We start from the raw sequence: 8,784 nt of genomic DNA on the forward strand, positions 1-8,784 counted from the left end.
TGAAAAATGTGAATAACTCACCACAGGTTAATGAGGAGGGTGTACTTGAAAGGATGCACATAACTCTGCAATGTTGGGTTGTATTGGAGAGAGTCTCAGTCTTAAATAATGTTCCACACACAGTCTGTGCCTGTATTTAGTTTTCATACTAGTGAGGGACGAGAATCCACTCTCACATAGGTATGTGGTTGCAAAGGGCATCAGTGTCTTAACATTAACAGCGCGATTTGTCAAGGCAGGATACTCTGAGCGCAGCCCAATCCAGAAATCTGTCAGTGGCTTCTGATTAAACAAAATTTTCACAGAACCGCTTGTTGCAATTTTGATGAGGATCTCTTGTTCAGATATCGGTAAGTGGACTGGAGGCAGGGCATGAAAGGGATAATGAATCCAGTTGCTTGTGTCATCCGTTTCGGGAAATTACCTGCGTAATTGCGTACCCAACTCACTCAGGTGCTTCGCTATATCACATTTAACATTGTCTGTAAGCTTGAGTTCATTTGCACACAAAAAAATCATACAATGATGTAAAGACCTGTGTGTTGTCCTTGTTAATGCAGACAGAGAAGAGCTCCGACTTCTTAATCATAGCCTCAATTTTTTCCCGCACATTGAATATAGTTGCGGAGAATCCCTGTAATCCTAGAATCAGATCATTCAGGCAAGAAAATACATCACCCAGATAGGCCAGTCATGTGAGAAACTCGTCATCATGCAAGCGGTCAGACAAGTGAAAATAATGGTCAGTAACAAAAACTTTAAGCTCGTCAATCAATTAAAATAAACATGTTAATACTTTGCCCCTTGATAACCAGCGCACTTCTTTCTGTATGTTGGAAAAGTGTTACATGGTCGCTGCCCATATCATTGCATAGTGCAGAAAATACAGAGAGTTCAGGGGCCTGGCTTTTAAAAAGTTAACCATTTTCACTATAGTGTCCAAAACGTCTTTCAAGCTGTCAGGCATTCCCTTGGCAGCAAGAGCCTCTCGGTGGATGCTGCAGTGTAACCAAGTGGCGTCGGATCAACTGCTTGCAATCGCGTTACCACTCCACTATGTCTCCCTGTCACAGCTTTTGCGCCATCAGTACAGATACCAACAGATCTTGACCACCTGTCACGCCCTGATCTGTTTCACCTGTCCTTGTGCTTGTCTCCACCCCTCCCAGGTGTCACCCATCTTTCCCATTATCCCCTGTGTATTTATACCTGTGTTTTCTGTCTGTCTGTTGCCAGTTTGTTTTGTTTGGTCAAGCCTACCAGCATTTTGTCTCAGCTCCTCTTTTTCCCTAGTCTCTCTTTCTCTTGTCCTCCTGGTTTTTGACCTTTTGCCTGTCCTGACCCTGTACTCGCCCGCCTGACCATTGCCTGTCCCTGAGCCTGCCTGCTGTCCTGTACCTTTACTCCACCTCTGGATTACCGACCTCTGCTTGACCTGACCCTGAGCCTGCCTGCCGTCCTGTACCTTGGCCTCTGCTCTGGATTTTCAACCCCTGTCTGCCTTGACCTGTTGTTTGCCTGCCCCTGTGGTGACAATAAAATTGTTACTTCACGGTCTGCACTTGAGTCTTACCTTGATTCCTGATAGTACGAACTGGCCATGACTGGCCCAGCAGACTTGGACCAGCTCCGCCACTCCATCTACTCCCTATGAGCCCTCATTGGTAGCCCTCATTGGTAGACACAAGGAGATGCTTCCTGGTCTGATGGAAGGGTTCCAGGACATGGCCGAAGGTCACGACCTAGCATTGGACGCTTTGCGGTAGAAATTCCGTGGGTTGCCTACTAGGCAGCCTACCACAACTGTAACCTCCCAGCCCCTCAGTAACCCGGCTGGTAGCAGCGCCGTCGCACCGGTTTCCCGGGAACCCCGCTTACCTCCCCCGGAGTGCTACAATGAAGATTCCAGAACCTGCTGGGTCTTTCTCTCCCAGTGCTCCCTCGTTTTCGAGCTGCAGCCTTCTTCGTTCCCCTCGGACCGCTCGTTGACAGCGTACATTATTACGCTGATGTCCGGGAGGGCACTAGCTTGGGCCACTGCAGTGTGGGAGCAACAATCCACCGTCTGCCTCAGTCTGGATGTATTCGTTGCGGAGGTGAGAAAGGTTTTTGAGGCTCGGGTGTCCAGGAGAGAGGCTGCCCGGAAGTTACTCCAGCTTCGGCAGGGCTCCCTCAGTGTGGCAGACTATGCGGTGGAGTTCCGCACGCTGGCAGCGGAGGGTACCTGGAATCCGGAAGCGCTGTTCGACACGTTCCTGCACGTATTATCGGCGGGGGTAAAGGACGAGCTTGCAGCCCGTGAACTACCGACTGATCTCGACTCAATCATCGCCTTAACCATTTGGATCGATAGACTGTTACGGGAATGTAGGAGGGAGAAGAGATCTGATTGCGGTCCCAATCGCTCATTCAAGGATCCCACCTTTTGCACCTGATGAAACTCCAGAAGTCCCTGAGAGGATCCAAGCTTACCCGAGTTCCTCTGAAGACTGCCAAGTTGCCTCTTCCCGAGCCGATGCAGCTCGGCAGGGCTAGGCTGCCTCCAGCCAAACGCGTACGCAGACTGAACACCCAGAGTTGTCTGTATTGCGGTAATGTCGGTCATTATATGTCTACCTGTCCCTTCAAGTGACCCAGCTCATTCGTTGGAGTGGGTACTCTGGTGGGTCTTAAAGATAATTGTTCTTCTCCCCTTACTCGCCCCCTCTCCATGCCACCCTGCTGTGGGGTGACCAGTCCAAGTCTCTCCAGGTACTCATCAACTCGGGGGCCGATGTGAATCTCATGGACGTTACCCTGGCATCCGAGCTGGGCATCCCCACTCAACCCCTCTCCATTCCCATGGGTGTTAGAGTGCTGGACGGGCGCTCTATTGGCCGGGTCACCCACCAGACCCCCCATCAACCTACGAGTGTCGGGGAACCAGAGCGAGGCGATCCAATTCTTGCTGGTTGAGTCTCCGCAGATTCCCGTGGTATTGGGGTTCTCTTGGCTCCAGCGACACAATCCCTCCATTGACTGGGCTACTGGTGCCATCATGGGCTGGAGCCTGTCCTGCCACACTCATTGCCTGAAGTCAGCTCTGCCTGCCCCGGGATGTCTTCCTGGGGGCTTGGAAATTGCCCCGGACCTCTCCGGCCTGCTCCGCAGAGTACCAGAACCTCCGGGAGGGGTTCAGTAAGGCCCGGGCCACTTCACTTCCGCAGCATCGACCGGTATCCAAGAAGGTCAAGCCTGAGGCGCTGGCACGCCGCTATAATGCCGCGGCTACTACCTAGGAAGCCAAGACCTTTCCCCTCCCGCTCCAAGATCATTAGCCCCTCTGCTGTTCGTTCTCTGTTGCCCCGTTCCCTCCGTGTTTTTCCTACCTTTTCTGTGTCTAGAGTGAAAACCATGTCTGACTGCCCCTTCTGTCCTGTTTCCAGGCCCACCCTTCTCCCTCGTCTCATCGACCAGCGTACATGGTGAGACGCCTCCTGAAGGTTTGACCTCGGGGCAGGGGATTCCAGTACCTGGTTGATTGGGAGGGTTATGGCCCGGAGGAGAGGTGCTGGGTCTCCGCTAGGGACATCCTAGATCCAGGCCTCATCTCTGAGTTCCAGCGCAGGCACCCCACTCAAACAGGTATGTGCCCAGGTTGGACGCCAGGTGGCATCCCTAGAGGGGGGGTACTGTCACGCCCTGATCTGTTTCACCTGTCTTTGTGCTTGTCTCAACCCCATCTACAGGTGTCACCCATCTTCCCCATTATCCCCCGTGTATTTATACCTGTGTTTTCTGTCTGTCTGTTGCCAGTTTGTCTTGTTTGTTCAAGTCTACCAGCGTTTTGTCTCAGCTCCTGTTTTCCCTAGTCTCTATTTCTCTCGTCCTCCAGGTTTTTGACATTTTTCTTGTCCTGACCAAGGACCCACCCGCCTGACCACTGCCTGTCCCTGACCCTGAGCCTGCCATCCTGTACCTTTGCTCCACCTCTGGATTACCGACCTCTGCCTGTCCCTGACCCTGAGCCTGCCATCCTGTACCTTTGCTCCACCTCTGGATTACCGACCTCTGCCTGACCTGACCCTGAGCTTGCCTGCCGTCCTGTACCTTGGCCTCTGCTCTGGATTTTCGACCCGTCTGCCTTGACCTGTCGTTTTCCTGCCCCTGTGGTTACAATAAACATTGTTACTTCACAGTCTGCACTTTGGTCTTACCTTGATTCCTGATACCACCAAGTTCCGCTTGATGTCACAAAGCTGTCCAGTACTTTAAAAATATCCTCTCCTGTTCTGGTTTCCAGTGGTTTGCCCCATTGGAAAATGTAAATGGCCTGTTTCAAAATGTGAAGAAATGTAAAAAAAATAAAAATAATATTAAAAGGCGAATCACATTTTCATTTGGAGTACCCCCGACGGCATTGGGAATACCTGCTCCAGGGCAACGGTGTCTAGATGGAATTTGTATTTGTGGTCCTGTCAACTGGACCTATTTTGTCTTACTGAGTGAGACTTACTGTCAGGGCTCAGGTCTGATAGAATCTGTGCAGAACATCTAGGTGCTGCTGTAGGCCCTCCTTGGTTGGGGACAGAAGCACCAGATCATCAGCAAACAGTAGACATTGGACTTCAGATTCTAATAGGGTTAGCCCGGGTGGCCGCAAACTGTTCTAGTGCCCTCGCCAATTGGTTGATTTATATGTTGAAGAGGGTGGGGCTTAAGCTCCATCCCTGTCTCACCCTAGTGGGAAAAAATTGGTATTTTTTGCCAATGTTAACCACACACTTTTTTGTGTACATGGATTTTTAATGTTGTATGTTTTTTTTCCCCCAACACAACTTTCCATCAATTTGTATAGCAGACCCTCATGCCAAATTGTATCAAAAGTTTTTTTAAATTAACAAAGCATGAGAAGACTTTGCCTTTGTTTTGGTTTGTTTGTTTGTCAAATAGGGTGTGCAGGGGGAATACGTGGTCTGTCAAAGTAATTTGGTAAGAAGCCAATTTGACATTTGCTCAGTAAATTGTTTTCACTGAGGAAATGTACGAGTCTGTTGTTAATGATAACGCAGAAGATTTTCCCAAGGTTACTGTTGCTGCATATCCCACGGTTGTTATTGGGGTCAAATAGGTCTTGTTTTGTTTTGTGGAATGGGGTGATCAGTCCTTGGTTCCAAATATTGGGGAAGTTGGCAGAGCTAAGGATGATGTTAAAGAGTTGGAATTTGTGGTCTATATATTTTATTTCATTGAGGATACCATCATCACCACAGGCCTTTTTGGGTTGGAGGGTTTGTATTTTTTCCTGTAGTTCATTCAATGTAATTGGTGAATCTAGTGGGTTATGGTAGTCTTTATTGTGTTCATTCTAAGATTTGTATTTGATCATGTATATGTTTTTGCTGTTTGTGATTTGGTATAGGGCCAAAACGATTGGAGAAGTCGTTAACCTATGCATCTCCGTTTTGGATAGATAACTCTTCGTGTTGTTAATTTAGTGTTTTCCAATTTTCCCAGAAGTGTTTAGAGTCTATGGATTGTTCAATTACATTGAGCTGATTTCTGACGTGCTGTTCGTTCTTTTTCCGTAGTGTATTTCTGTATTGTTTTAGTGATTCACCATAGTGAAGGCGTACAGTGGCTTGCGAAAGTATTCAACCTCCTTGGCATTTTTCCTATTTTGTTGCCTTACAACAATGACAAATGGTTTGATGAAGAATTCAATAACCTAAGAAAGAAATTGAGAAACCTATCCAACCAAAATCATAGAGACCGAGAACCTGAGCCTACAGTGCCTTGCAAAAGTATTCATCCCCTTTGGCATTGTTCCTATTTTGTTGCATTACAACCTGTAATTGAAATAGATTTTTATTTGGATTTCATGTAATGGACATACAAAATACAAAATAGTCCAAATCGGTGAAGTGAAATGAAAAAATGTACTTGTTTAATTTATTTATTTATTTACAGAAAAGTGGTGCGTGCATATGTGTTCACCCCCTTTGTTATGAAGCCCCTAAATAAGATCTGGTGCAATCAATTACCTTCAGAAGTCACATAATTAGTTAAATGAAGTCCACCTGTGTGCGATAGAAAACTTTCGCAAGCCACTGTAGGTCCTCTCGGCGTGAGTCATCTATGTGTAGGTCTAGGGGGCCAGTACCACAGGTCTGAGAGAGTGTCTCGCTGGTCTGGGCGGGGTGTCTGTTGGTCTGTTGCTACCTGTGTGAGGTGTTGGGGCTGCAGTTGAGGACGATGTCCTTTAGGGTCTTGGCAAATGTGGGCTCTGCTGCCTTGTATAGGTGGACTTGGTCGTAAAGGCTGTTTAAGTCCAGAGTGGAGTGGTGGGCCTGGTAGACATTTGGTTTTGAGGCACAGTCACAGGAAATACTTGCGTATGGTAGCAGGGTGGAAGTAATTTCATGGTAGCAGGGTGGAGATAACCACTTGTGCGTTGGGGAAAGTAGAATAAGCTTTTTCAATCACTCCCTTGAGTGCTGTGGCCACCCTTTCCTGCTGTGTTCTCAGGTCGTTTGTGCCTGTGTGTATTATTATGTGTATCACGTTTCAGGTAAGACCCAAATGCAGACTGTGTTGAATTAACAATGTTTATTACAGAAGCAGGAGACAAAGGGCTGTGAGACATGGGTTTACATCTCGACACATGAAAAGTTGGAAGTATACGGAAGGAACGGGGCAACAGAGGACGAACAGCAGCGGGGCTAATGATTTTGGAGCAGGGGGGAAGTCATGCTATGGATGGTGGTGTAGATGAGTCTGGGCCTTGTCAGGTTATGCTAGTGGATGAGGAGAGTATAGTGGGGAAGGGAAAGCTGCTAGGGGGGGTGGAGGAGGGTGTCAGGCAGAAAAGGAAAAAGGAGGAGAAGAAAGACGGTGGGAAGGGAGAGGCTGGTGTGGTCAAAGGATGGGGAAGGTGAGTCTGAGGTTCTGTCAAGGTTCCTGAATGAGACTAAGGGGAACGTTTGTAAGATCAGTACAACACGCTATTAAAAATGAGGGCCATGGTGTCCTCTCACCCAGGAGGGGCTGAGTACAGCAGGTCTCTCAGATTTTTACTCTGCGGTGCTGAGGGCCTGGCAGCTGCTAAGGCCCACACGAGAAGGGGGTTTCGAGCCTTGGCTGTGGGAGAAGCCTATCTTCAACATCCCAGCCATCCTTTTGAGATCGGTTCAGTCGGCCACCCTGCAGCGGCGACTGATGGCAGCGGGTTTACTAAGGCTGTGTGACCTGCGACTGTTGGGAGAAGAGGGGTGGAAAACCCCGGAAATCCTGGCACAACAAACAGGACTAACATCTCTTAGGCTGCTGGAGAGATTCCTGGAGGAGGTCCAGGAGGCACTGAGCCGGTAAGGGGGGTGTTTGAGCGGCCAAAGGAGGAGGGGCCACCAATGTTTCCGCCACTGCAGGTGACGGAAGAGACTGGGGACTGGCAATGGGATATGGAGTACTTGTTAGATTTTAACACTCCGAGCCTAGGGGAGTTTGAGGGGGTGGGAGGTAAAGCCCTCTACAACCTCTGCATTAAGGAAAGGAACATTAGGAGCCTAACAGGAGTGAAGGCAAATCAGTGGCAAGGGGTATGTGGGGTGGAGAGTATGGTAGGTTTTAGATGGAGGGGGCTCTACAAACTCCCAGTACCAAAGAGGTCAGGGGACCTCCAGTGGAGGGTTCTACATGGAGTCCTGGTCACTAATAGCTGGTAGGCACGGGTTGAACCGGGAGTCGGACACGGGTGTCGGTTCTGTGTCATGAATGAAACTGTGATTCACTATGGAGTGATTTCCATGCCAACATAATTTGTATTTAGAAATACAGTGCATTCGGAAAGTATTCAGACCACTTGACTTTTCCACATTTTGTTACGTTGCAGCTTTATTCTAAAATTAATTAAACACATTTTTTCTACATCAATCTTCACACAATACCCCATAATGACAAGGCGAAAAGAGGTTTCGACATTTTTGCAAATGTATTAAAAAACAAAAACTAAAAAACATTTACATAAGTATTCAGATCCCTTGCAATGAGACTTGAATTTGAGCGCAGGTGCATCCTGTTTCCATTGGTCATCATTGAGATGTTTCTGCAACTTGATTGGAATCCACCTGTGGTAAGTTCAAATGATTGGACATGATTTGGAAAGGCACACACCTGTCTATATAAGGTCCCACAGTTGAAAGTGCATGTCAGAGCAAAAACCAAGCTACGAGATAAAAGGAATTGTCCGTAGAGCTCCGAGACAGGATTGTGTCAAGGCACAGATCAGTGGAAAGGGTACCAAAAAATGTCTGCAACATTGAAGGTCCCCAAGAACACAGTCGTCTCCCTCATTCTTAAATGAAAGAAGTTTGGAACCACCAAGACTCTTCCTAGAGCTGGCTGCCCGGCCAAACTGAACAATCAGGGGAGAAGGGCTTTGGTCAGGGAGGTGACCACGAACCCGATGGTCACTCTGACAGATCTCCACAGTTCGTCTGTGGAAAATGGGAGAACCTTCCAGATGGACAACCATCTCTGCAACACTCCACCAATCAGGCCTTTATGGTAGAGTGGCCAGACGGAAGCAACTCCTCAGTAAAAGGCACATGACAGCCAGCTTGGGTTTGCCAAAAAGCACCTAAACGACTCTCAGACCATGAGAAATAAGATTATCTGGTCTGATGAAACCAAGATTGAATTCTTTGGCCTGAATGCCAAGTGTCACGTCTGGAGGAAACCTGGCACCATCCCTACGGTGAAGCATGGTGGTGGCAGCATCATGTGGTGGGGATGTTTTTCAGTTGC

Source organism: Salvelinus namaycush, chromosome 4 (assembly GCF_016432855.1).
Source record: "Salvelinus namaycush isolate Seneca chromosome 4, SaNama_1.0, whole genome shotgun sequence".
NCBI classification, from domain to species: Eukaryota; Metazoa; Chordata; class Actinopteri; order Salmoniformes; family Salmonidae; genus Salvelinus; species Salvelinus namaycush.